Source organism: Hemicordylus capensis, chromosome 4 (genome assembly GCF_027244095.1).
Source record: "Hemicordylus capensis ecotype Gifberg chromosome 4, rHemCap1.1.pri, whole genome shotgun sequence".
NCBI classification, from domain to species: domain Eukaryota; kingdom Metazoa; phylum Chordata; class Lepidosauria; order Squamata; family Cordylidae; genus Hemicordylus; species Hemicordylus capensis.
Window position 1 is genome coordinate 141,408,673 of NC_069660.1, and position 12,973 is coordinate 141,421,645.

The following is a 12,973-nucleotide window of genomic DNA, read 5'->3' on the forward strand; positions in this document are numbered from 1 at the left end:
TTATGAATGAACAAAACTGAGCGGTAAAAAAGAAGGAAAAGATGCTGCATTCTTGGGCAAAAGGACAGAGACATACAATAAATAGAAACAGAAAGAGCAGAGATGTAGAAAGGCATCTTCTGCATCCTTTTAAACTCTAAGTGATCTAGGGCCAGGGTATCTTAAAGACCATTTTGAGATCAACCACTGAGGCCCTGCTCCATTTCCCCCCACCATCTGAGATGTGACAGGCAGACATGCATGATAGGGCCTTTTTGATCATGGCAGCACAACTGTAAAATTCCATTAGGGGTGGGGAAATATCAACCTGGTTCCATCACTGCTCACTCTCAAGAAGGTGATGAAAGCTTGGTTATTTCTGAGGAATTGGGGAGGAAATTGAGAATGACCGGTTTTACTGTTCTATTGTGTGTGCTGTTATAATTTTTGGAGGGATGGGGGTGGTTGTGGTGAAAGGTTGTAGTAACCAGTCTCCCCTCCCTCTAAAGACCCTGTCTTGAATGGCAGGCTGGTGAACTCCAGGGCTCACCCAATCAGTCCAATAGGTGGGAGGGACTAGAGAGCTGTTGCTGGGATTTCTGGGAACAAGAAAGGAAGTCTTTGCAGAGAGTGCAGATTAGCAAGAGGTCAGATGCCGCATGGAGGAGCTGCAGGATAATCTCTTAGGGTGAGAGATTTGCAGGAGGCTTGATTCTCATCAGGAGTTTGGTGAGTTCATGGGTTCAGGAAGCCAAGGCTAGGGGCTTCGGAAGTTTAGGGCAGGAGAATTTGTGTTCGAATTTCTGCTTCTTTGGTGTGTGCTTTGCATTTTCTAAATATCTGTTATTTGCAACTAAGTAATTAAATTTTAAAGTGTGCCACCCCAGCATCATTCAGGGTGCCTTTGAAACATTCTTGTAACCAATTAGGTATTTTTAAGTGTTTCTAAAAATCTGAAAGCCTCAGACTGAACCAGTCTGTAGTAACTGAATAAAAGTGTTCCCTTTGTTCTTTACATTTTCCAAGCCTCCAAGAGTGGTTAATCAATAACAAAGGAGGAGAGGTTTTTTCTCTGGTGCAGAAACACATCTCAAAGACAGAATGGTCAAATTAACAATTAATTCCACGTCTCTACAAAGGTATACTCAGCTGTTTTGCATTTTATTGTATCTATTTTTGATTTTAACTGGCTTGAAGGTATTTTTGACAAAATTGGAGTAAATGTTATTTTATTAAATAAATAAATATGGCCCTATAAACCCTGCTTCATTTACCTTTCCTGCAAAGTATAACATTTTCCTATAAGTTACTTCAGTGTTCCAGCTGAGAAACCTCTATAATTTTGCAATTGCATTCCCAAATGCCTGGCACTTAGAATGAAAGTGGTAATTAAAATCCAGGTACAGACCAATAAAGCTTAATATACAATTTCTCCATGTGTGGTTCTGAATTATTTGGGGACCTGAGAGGAGTGAGGCTTTTGTTTTTTGTTTTTTGTTAATTGCAGTGAGCTGGAAGAACGAAGATGACACTCAGTTCTTTTAATATTTACCACCTTGACAATTACAGTTTCTTGACAAAATGTTCATTCTCTCCCTAGAAATCTATGCTTTTAACTGAGGCAGTCTTTTAAAGGCAAGACAGACAGCCATTAAATATATGGAGGCTGTTGCATTATAAGTAAGATTTGTACATTACAAAGACAACATCCTGTAATAAAGTAAAATATATTGCACTGTGGCTAGGCTTATGAAATCCCTAAGAGCCCTATAAACTATAATTAACAGGGTGTCATGGCTTTATAAAGTTTTAATGCCATAAACTTGCCATTCAGCAATTAAAATAAAAAGAAGCAATTTCTTGTCTCAAAAATCTCTCACACACTCATGATAATGGGAGGTGAATTATTTCAGTACGGTGGCTCAACATGACACTCCTTGTTAACACAGATTTGAATTATGCTTGAATAAAAGTGACTTGAGAATGAATCAATTATTGTTCTTTTTACTGCTTGTTTTAAAGGAAACAACTTAATATTGCATCTAAATGAGTGATATAAATTATACATCCGATTGATAAAACTTCCTGCTTCTTTGCACGAATCATCCTCCATTCCTTTTCCCACTGCAAACAGTAAGAATAAGAGAAAACTCATGCACTTTCAAGATGCATATCTCCTTATCTTTTCTTTCTTTTTTCCCTTTAAACTTGGATATCTACATACATTTTTAACATACATTTTGTAATGTATCCTATTTTCTTCATTCTACATATAAAAATCTAGGGTACTATCCATCTTGTCCCCATTGCACAAGTTATAGAGCAGAAGGAGATTCCCCATAGGTTATCTAGTGTCCTTGCCCCCTCCCTCATAGCCCTCAGCCAGGTATGTATTATGCCGTCATCATCCACTGTCTCAGTCTCTCTTGCCATTATTACTACAACTCTTTATATACTGCTTTTCAACAAAAGGGTTCTCAAAGCAGTTTGCACAGAAGAACTTTGAATGCAAAGTCCTTAGTCTGGCAAATATTGTGCTGAGCCACTGTGATACTGGGCCGTTTACATGAATGGGATGCCCGTCTGCACTTCACCTCTGATATCAGCAGCCTGCTTCTGTCCAGGAATTTTGCATGTAGGCAGAAAGCACGAGTATCCTGTTTGCTGAGGGGCATAATAAAGACCACAGCATAGCTCTTTGAAAGGTGTGGCCAGATCCTCCATTCCAGGCACATTAATGCACTTAGTATGTGCACATGGTTGAGGACAGGTGTGGAGATGTATAGACATTATATAGACATCATATGAGGATCCCAGTCCACATGAGCAGCTGTGGGATCATTCAGTGAATAATAATAATCCATCCATTCATTCATTCATTCATATGTTACTGAATAACTATTTAAACATATTACTATTTACATCTTACTCAGATAGGCATTTCTGAGTACAAAATACATGTATGCCTGTCAAGTGTGAAGGGTACATATGTACAATTTGATGCATAGATGATAGTGGTAGAAGGGAAAGGACCAGTCTGAGGACTTTGAGTTCATTAAGGAGACTAATTCTTCCACCTTGATGGGTGTACCTGTCCTATCAAAGTCATTCCCTCCAAGTCTGGATGTGTGGAAAGGTTGTGCCGTCGAGTTGGTGTCGACTCCTGGTGACCACAGAACCATGTGGTTTTCTTGGTAGAGTACAGGAGGGGTTTACCATTGCCATATCCCGTGCTGTATGAGATGATGCCTTTCAGCACCTTCCTATATCACTGCTGCCTGATATAGGAGTTTTCCATATTCTGGGAAACACACTAGTGGGCATTTGAACCAACAGCCACCTGCATGCTAGGCAGGTCGCTGAGCCATTAGGCAGCTCCAGATATGTGAGTGGGTTCTAATTCTTCAGTGTTGATGGAAGAATACTTTGTCTATACTCAGAGGCAATCTTTCTTCATTATGACTTTGTAGGGGTAAAGACAGCCAGTAAGAGCATTTCCTCTCTGACTACACTTTCTCTACTCTACTTCCCCTTTGTTAGACTGGTAGTCTCAGGTTTCATTCTCTCACCTAGAGCGAGAGACTGCCTTCTTTTCCCTTCCACACTTCCTGTATCTAGCTAGCAGCAAGGCATGTTGGACTTATTTCTATCTCTCTGATGGATTTCCTAAATAAACTACTTTATTTAGAACTTTAACTCCAATATTAATTAGTTATACTCTCCTAATTGTGCACGTCTGCTGCAGCTGTGGTAAATAAAGAAATCTCCCCTCCAAACTTTCTGTCATTTCTGTCTGCTCAAAAATACCTCACTTGTTCTGGCAGCATCTTTTCTTCCCTTTAGAGCTCCCCAGAAGATAGCAAACACTATCGGAGCAAGTGAAATATTGACACATCATTAAGAAGCCAAAATGTGAACTGGTCCTCTGAAACAGTGATTTGGCCTAGCTCAGCCAGTGAATTGACTGCTCCAAGAATAAGACCAAACATCTGATTTCAGATCATTATGGATTTAGGAACATAGGAAGCTGCCTTATAACTGAGTCAGACCATTGGTCTATATAGCTCAGTATTGTCTACACAGACTGGCAGCAGCTTCTCCAAGGTTGCAGGCAGGACTGAATCCCAGCCCTATCTGGAGATGCCAGGGCAGGAACTTGGAAGGTGACATTTCACCCTGTAAGAACTGCATTTGTGGGCTTTCCACCCAGCTTAGAGTTAAAATAAAAAGAAGTTGGGGGAACCAAAATAAGTTAACTGAAACTCAAAAAGTTAGACATGTCTAACTAGAGTCTAAGAGTGGGACACTACATTTGAATATCATTAGTTATCAGCACTGAGAATATAATCTTTATTATATAATAGTAAGTCAAAACCTCGTTTCCCAGTATGTTAAAGCTATGCATGTATTCTTTGAAATTGGCTCAGACTTTAAAGGACACAATTTCAGTGATTGCAGTATAGGATATACATTTCTCGGTCTGGAATTCAAGACTCTTTTTTCCATTTCCATGCTCCTTTGAAATTACATGGGTGTGAAATTGCTGTTTGTGAACTATAGTTCCTATCACCACTTCGGCTGTGATTTGAATAAACATAAATGGATAGTCTGCAAAGGAAAATTGAAGTACCAGCAGTTGGACAGTTTGGGATAGGAAATTATCCTTCCGTGTTGGGTCATGCCATCAGGGCAAGATGAATCATTATGCTTAATATGCTATGGAGTAGAGCTGTAGCTTTACTAGGGCTCTTATGCTAATAGAATTATATGAATGTTCATCTGGTGGAATTGTGGCAAGCTTCCCTGATACAAAATATGAGATTAGAGTTGAGCCCAAACTACTTTCTCACTTTCATGTTCATTTTTGCAAGTGTTGGAAAAGTGCTTTCCATTTTGACCATTTCAGATGGTGTTTGAAAATATATTCATGTTGTTTTGCTTCCATTCAGCACCCTTTTGTTCTCTTCTTTGCCCTCACTCTCCTTGGTCTCATTTGCCATTCAGTTTGATCATTACACAACTCAATCAACTCAGTGATCAAATCATTCGGTTTGATTACACACCTCAACAGAATGGTGCAGATTAGTTTTTATTCCCTGTTTTAAATTGATATGTACTGCTAGTGAAAACGCTAGAGACTTAATTACCTTTCTACCTGAAAAAAAACCCATGAGGCTAAACCCTTTCATTTAAAACTTTATCATGTGCTAATATTTTGTAAGCCCTGCTTGATCCTAACACCTAGCATATTCAAGTATAAAACTTTAAGGTTGTTAAGACTGTATCCCAACGCATACTTTCTCTGCTGAAAGAAAGTCTCATGAAAATAGAGTTGCCATGTCTCCTGAAATTCTGGGTTTCACCCAGATTTTAAGCATCTCACCCAGCTTGCTTAGACCACTCAGATTCTCCTAGATTCTACCTTTCATTTAAAAGAAAAAGCTAAGCTCTACCCCTTGTAGAAGCAGAGTTATGGAGCAAAATGTGCAGTCACTATTCTGCTCAGAAAATATTTTCCAGCCAATTTACATAATATGCATATTAGGAGCCTGGATTTGGAAAGCCAGAATATGGCAACCCTACATTAAAATCAACATTATTGGGATCAGGCTTTAGTCTTAAAAGTTAGTTAGGGAAAACCTTTTCCCCTCTCCATTAGCTAAAAGATGAAATAGCTTTGTTTTATTTGTAAAAATGCACAACTGTGCATTTTTAAACATACTTTAAAAACAGGGCGAGGTCTTTTTGTTTGGTGGTAGTGATGGGTTTTTTGGTTTTTTGTTTTTTTAATTTTTTAATTTTTTATTTCCTCACCATCAGCTTTTCCAGGGGAGGAAAATGGCATGAGCAGTATCTATTGCTAACATTTCAAAATATGAAATTCCTGACTGGATTGGAACAATAACAAAGAAAAACTGGGGGGATCTCTTCTTCCCTATAGAAACACAAGCATTCATCCTCGGGCATTCAGTACTCATACAGGAGTGCTGGATCACCTCAGTATTCATTTTCTTCATTGATGAAATCAACAGGGCTCATTATTTATGATTTCTACAGCAAGCTGGCATGCAGAGTGGTTGACAATCCTAATTTCATACTTTCCCCAATAGCCCTGTGAGGTAGGTCACTGGTGCTGAAAGATAATGAGTTGCTCAAGGCCACCTGATAATTCCGTGAATGGCTATGCATAGATAATATAATCACACTGAGCTTTAATGTAAACTGGATCTGTGTGAAAATGTGTGGGTTTTCAACATTTATAACAAGAAAACGATAAGCATTAGAGTTGAAATGATTATTCATGGTGAATGTTGATGAATTTCACAGATTAACATAGTGAGAATTCAGATAAGGCAAATGAATGCAGTGGGACCACAGAATTTTACACTCCTCGGGCATGGAGGTTGATTATAACTCTGTATTGTGCATAAGCTTAACTATGAATATTTCACCTCCAGACTTCTTGCTTCCTGGTCCTCTTTTTCAGTTCCTACACAAGATGAATCCATTTTATTTTAAACAATGGTGTGAGTCACACACATCACATGTGTGTATGATTGCCAATGACTTTAGGCCTCCTTACCCAGTTTTAAAAGATGTGCACCTAAGATTTTCTAAGGGTACATCTCAAAAGTGTGGACTTGACTCCAAAGACTGGCGGAAGGAGCTCCACTTGCACAATAATGTTTTCCCTTGCCCTCTTCTCCCTGCAGCCACTCTACCTTCCCAATGCAAAGTGCTCCTGGGTAGTGGGACCTTCTGGAACAATGTGCAATTTGTGCTGGGACTGCAGCTACAGGGGAAGGAATTGGTGGGAAATCTGTCACTCCCCGACCCCTTGAATGACTTTGCTGAGTTAAGCAAATGAATGAAACAATCACCTAAATGGGAAGGAAGCAACTTAAAAAGTTCCTCCTCTGGTGAAACACCTGGAGTTCCAAGGAAACCCAAATGGTGTGGATGTCTTGCCAAGAACAAAAAGAGCACTTTGCAAGTTTTCATATCTCTTGCAAAAGAATTTTTACAAGTCTTGTTCTAGGTTGCCATGAGATGGTAGAATGAAATTCAAAAGATCCTGAATGTTGAAACCCAGTTCAATGTTTGTTAATTGCGACTAATAACAAAAACAGAATCTGCAAATGTGATCATATTAACAGAAAATCTTATTCCAACACTGTAGTTATAACTCCCTAACATGCTTTTATAGGGATACTGTTTTTGATAATGCAATCCATAGATTCTTACTTTTCCCATTCCTACTATTGCATTAAAAAACATTGATATTGGCACCTAACACTATTTTACAGTCAATGTTTTTGTTTTTCAGCCCTCTCATATAAAATTGTAATCATTTTCATTCCTGTGGAGCTCATCTGGAGAGCTCCAGGCATTTTTTCTCATCAGGGTTTAAAATTTCTTTTGTTTGTCTGCTAAAAAAATGCAAAGATAGGAAAACAGTCCTGCTGATCCAATTATTTCTTGGGTTTTTTTTCCTCACAAAGAGATCAGAATTTTGCATTCTTGCCTAGGGAGACTAAATACACATCTTTTTGGCAATGATGAGTAGATGTAAGCTGGAAGAAAATGAGGTTTTTATGATCCTCTGAAGAATGACAGGGAGGACTTTTAATGCAAGAGAAAGAAGCAGGGTTCACCAGCGTTTTTCACCACCAAATGTCAGCAGAGAGCCATCCAAACAGCTATGTACAAATGAATAAGCACTTGACAGAAATGAAGCACAGGTGCAGTTTACAATTTGGTTGTATGGTGATGAACTATTTCCAATGCACATGGTCAAAGAAAGAAAGATCTTTGGAGACTTGAATAGAAAACATGTCTAGTATTGAAGACATTGGAATGCATGCTATTCTCAGTGCTAGGACATTTTCTAGTATATATCTAGATACTATATCTAGTATCCAGTACAGTGGCTATAAATCTTTATTTAGAAGTTAGTCCCATACCATCAAACAGGAAGTGTGTTTAGGATTACAGCCTAAGAGGGTGCTGTTAAGCTGAGATCTCACTCCAGCTAAAATCACCTGGATGTTTTTCACAGCCAACTATTAGTTTGCATCACCTCCGGAATGGAGGTATGTGTCCACATCTCAGCCAAATTTACCCTGAAGTCCCTGTGAGCTATCGAGAAGCACTTCACACACAACTCAGATTTTTCAGTGCCCATTAAAGTTTAGCCTGATTTATATCCGGGCTGGGGTGGGATAGTGGGAAATCCACTTTTTGCATCCTTTGTGGTTGCCGTAGAGCAGTCTTGTCTCTGTGTGAGAGAATTATGAACCCAGACCCAAATAATGACAGGACATGCGTAGTTGAAGAAACTAGGGCCACTTTATTAAATAATTACAAACCTGCAACGAGGCATTGAACTAAAGTGTGGCTATCCCCTTTGTGGGTCAGTCTCATAGAAGGTATGCCAACAGAAGGGCGAAGGACTGGGCTTTGATTCGGCTCAGAACCAATCCGAACCTTATCTCTACCACGAGGTTATCCTCAATGAGGGGATGCATGCCAGCCCACCTCAACCCAGGTCGCAAGATACTGAGCAGCGTTTGCTGGCATGCATCCAAGTGAGAGCGGATCCAGCCCGAGAGTTGCGAGATCACCAAGCCTTTCTCCGTATTCCCACTCACCATAAAAGCCCTCTAGCCCAACACCATTGCAAATTAACCTACCCTGAGCCACACTCAATTCCAAAGTCACTAAATAATCAGTGACAATCTTAACAATGTAAGTGAGAAGTAAGCAAAAAAAAAAAAAAAAGGCCCCAACCATAGCCAATCAGCTGAGACCCAAAAAAGACTCCTACTTGGCCCTGAAAGGTGACTGGAAAATCCCCCACTGAGTCAAGAGATGGGTGGGAGGGTGCCTGCTTGCAGAGCAACTGAGAAGGAACAGAGCAGAGTCAGCTGCTTATGCAGGCGCTCTTGTGTTCTGATTGGTCCACCTGTGACACGTGACAAAAATGGCGGCCCGTGCGCCTGCCTCTCAGGCCGAGCCCACCACTCCTGCTCTCCTGGTATTGCCACTAAAGCAGTGAAGGGGGCGGGGAGAGGCTTTCCGAAGGAAAGTGTGTATGTGGGGGGGGGGAGAACTTGAGAAGAAATTAGATTATGAAGAAGAAAGTTTGAGAGAAGAAAAGAAAGGGCAAAGACTGAACTACTGACAAGATAAGAGAATGGCAACTTTCTGCTCTCGTCACAGAGCCAGCACCAGGACCCAAGGAGATTGGGGCCTAAGAACTGTCGCAGATAAGCTTGAGGAGTGCTACTTCACCAATTTTGTGGATTACAACATTTGTGAGACTTCTGTGTTGTGTTGTGTTTGCTTGCTTCGACCCATGTGAACAGAGAATTGGGAGTATTGATTTAAATATATGTATTGTATAAGTAAAATCTGTATTTATTTAAGTTGGTTAATTTAAATATTTTTAATGGTTAAATTTGCCCCTAAATTCATTTCAGGGGGATGAGGCCATAGCTCAGTGGTAGAACATCTGCTTGTTGCACACAGAAGGTCCCAGGTTTAATCCAGGTATGACTGAGAAAGACTCCTGCCTGAAAGATTGGAGAGCTGCTGCCAGTCAGGGTAGACAGTATTGAGCTAGATGGACCAATGGTCAAATTTGGTATAAGGCAGCTTCCTATGACCCTATGTTCAGTGTTGGTCTCTAGAGTGTGAACTCTGGGAGAAAAACTAGGTTTTATTATCAATAGTACAAGCACATTTGCAAAACAAGTGCAATTCTCTAAGGGGCCAACTGGGGTGGGGAGGAGATGGTGACATGGAAATCTGCGCATAGGAACAAAAGAAAGGGACCCTGTTCTTATTTATTTAAAGTAAGGTCAAGTTGTGCTGTTGAGTCGGTGTTGACTCCTGGTGACCACAGAGCCATGTGGTTTTCTCTGGTAGAATACAGGAGGTGTTTACCATTGCCTCCTCCCACACAATATGAGATGATGCCTTTTGGGACTTTCCTATATCACTGCTTCCCTATATAAGTGTTTCCCATAGTCTGGGAAACATACCAATAGGGATTTGAACCAGCAACCTCTTGCTCCCTAGGCAAGTCATTTCCTCGCTGAGCCATTAGGTGGCATTTTATTTATTTAAGGGAGCTATATCCAATCTTTCAATTTTTAAAGCTCTTAAGTTGGCTTTCAAAATAAAGTCACATAAAACACAATAAAATACAATAACAAAACATGAATATTCATAAGCAGCATAGATTCCCAGCTAATTAGGCAAAGAGGCACCTTTTAACATGGTGACTCTCTTATATTTAGCAACAGGAAAGCAAATGTCTCTCTTTACCTCCAGAACACTGTCTTTCCTAATGGCTGTTGTTGGTATCTCAATTTTTTTTTTAGACTGTGAGTCGCTATGGGACAGGGAACCATCAATTGCAAAAGGCAAGGGAATTGGCTATCTATAGTTCCTTAGATTCTTATCCACCCATCTAGAGATACTCAGAGAAACCTGCTTCAAGGCACATATATTGCTCCTTCATGGATCCACATCGTGGGACATGCAGTTGTGGGCTTTATTCTCAAACCTCATAGTAAATTGTGTGGCATTTCTCCAATAAGAGTTTTTTGGGTTTTTTCGAGATATTACGTTGTTCTGTTCAATTCACAGACATCTAAATAGAAGTAAAAATCGGGCATTAATCAAATAGCCACCAACACAGTACTTTAAACTTGATGGAAATATCTGCCATTTACAAATTCACAGATTTGAAATAAAGTGAAAAGTGGGACAAGCTTTTAAAAATGATTATGAATGTGTGAAATGGAAATTATAAGAACAAAAATCATATTTATAAAAATGAATGTTAAAACCAAGGGAGACTTTCTGCAGTTTGGTAGCAACTTTTTCACTCTCTAGATGAGAGTTTAATGAGAGGTTTAATATTGGCTTTCACAGGAAACACATTGCTTTAAGTTTCTGAAACCTGCTATGATAAATTCAGTTTATCTAATAAAAAATGTCTAGACAATGCTCTTTTATATCAAATGGGAATATTAACATTATATGTACATTGTCATGTTTGGAACATTCATATGGTAAGAAATGCTTTATTAAAAATTTGGGAGTGCTTTTGATAATCTAGCATGATTACCTTATTCAATCTTTATTTAACTTTTTCCTCACTGAATTACACTGATAGAAGGAGGAAGAATTAGGAATGGAATAGGGGAGGGAGAGAGACAGATCTTGATATTCCCGGTTATGACACTGGCACATATATTTATTTATTTATTAAATTTGTACACCGCCCCAAACTTTTGTCTCTGGGCAGTTAACAATAGCATAAAACCAGTTAAAAACATATACAAAAAACTTAAAAACAATTTAACAATTTTAAAATAAACCAGAGATTAAAACCCAAAAATTTTAGGAGGCTGAGAAAGCTTGGGCGAAAAGATGGGTTTTCAGGTGTTTTTTGAAAATTGCCAGAGATGGGGAGGATTGTATCTCAGCAGGGATTCCACAATCTCAGAGCAGACCGAGAAGGCCTGTCTCTGTGTAGTCACCAAACGTGTTGGCGATAACTGAAGATGGACCTCCTCAGATGACCTCAATGGGCAGTGGGGCTCGTAGTGAAGAAGACGCTCTCTTAAATACCCAGGGCCTAAGCCGTTTAGGGCTTTATAAGTTATAACTAGCACTTTGTATTTTGTCCGGAAATCTACTGGCAGCCAGTGTAGCTAAATCAGTAAAGGAGTAATGTGGTCTCTCCGAGATGACCCAGAGACCAACCTGGCTGCTGCATTCTGAACCAACGGAAGTTTCTGGACTATGTACAAAGGCAGCCCCACGTAGAGTGCATTGCAGAAGTCAAGTCTGGAGGTTGCCAACAGATGTACCACTGTTTTGAGGTCATTGATCTCGAGAAATGGGCACAGCTTGTGTATCAGCCGGAGCTGATAAAAAGCACTCCTGGCTACCGCCTCAACCTGAGAAACCAGGAAGAGGTGTGAATCCAGAAGTACTCCCAGATTGCAAACCTGTTCCTTTTGGGGAAGTGTGACCCCATCTATAACAGGTAGGTCAAAATCATCTCTAGAGTTCTGACCCTGCACAATAAGTACCTCCATCTTATGTGGATACAGCTTCAGTTTATTCTCCATCATCCAGCCCATTACTGCTTCCAGGCAGGCATTTAGGGAGGATATGCCAGCTCCTGAAGAAGTTGACATGGAGAAGTAGATCTGGGTGTCATCAGCATACTGGTAACACCCGGCTCCAAATCCCCTGATGATCTCTCCCAGTGGTTTCATGTAGATGTTGAAAAGCATTGGAGACAGTGTGGAGCCTTGAGGGACACCATACTTAAGCTCAGATTTTGAAGAGCAACAGTCTCCAATTGACACCAACTGGAATCTATCCAAGATGTAGGAGTGGAACCACTGTAAAAGAGTGCCTCCCACCCCCAACGCACTCAGACGTTCCAGAAGGATACTATGGTCGATAGTATCAAAAGCCACCGAGAGATCCAAAAGGACCAACAGAGTCATACTTCCTATGTCAATTCCCAATTGGAGATCATCCATCAGGCCGACCAAGGCAGTCTCCACCCCATAGCCCACCTGAAAACCAGTTTGAAATGGGTCTAGATAATCAGTTTCCTCCAAGACCGCCTGGAGCTGAGAGGCCACCACCCTCTCAGTTACCTTGCCCAGCCATGGGAGGTTGGAAACAGGCCTATAATTGCTCAACTCCAAGGAAGCTAATTCAGGCTTCTTTAGAAGAGGTCTAATGATTGCCTCCTTAAGACAAGGAGGCATCCTGCCCTCCCTCAGAGCAGCATTTATGATTTCCACCAGGCTGTCTACAACAACCTCCCTGCTAGATCGAACAAACCATGTTGGACAAGGGTCAAGAGAACAAGTGGCAGGCCTCACCATTCCAAGCAGCTTGTATTGGAGGAGTCACAAATTCAACCACAAATTCAAAAGCCACGGTTGAATAA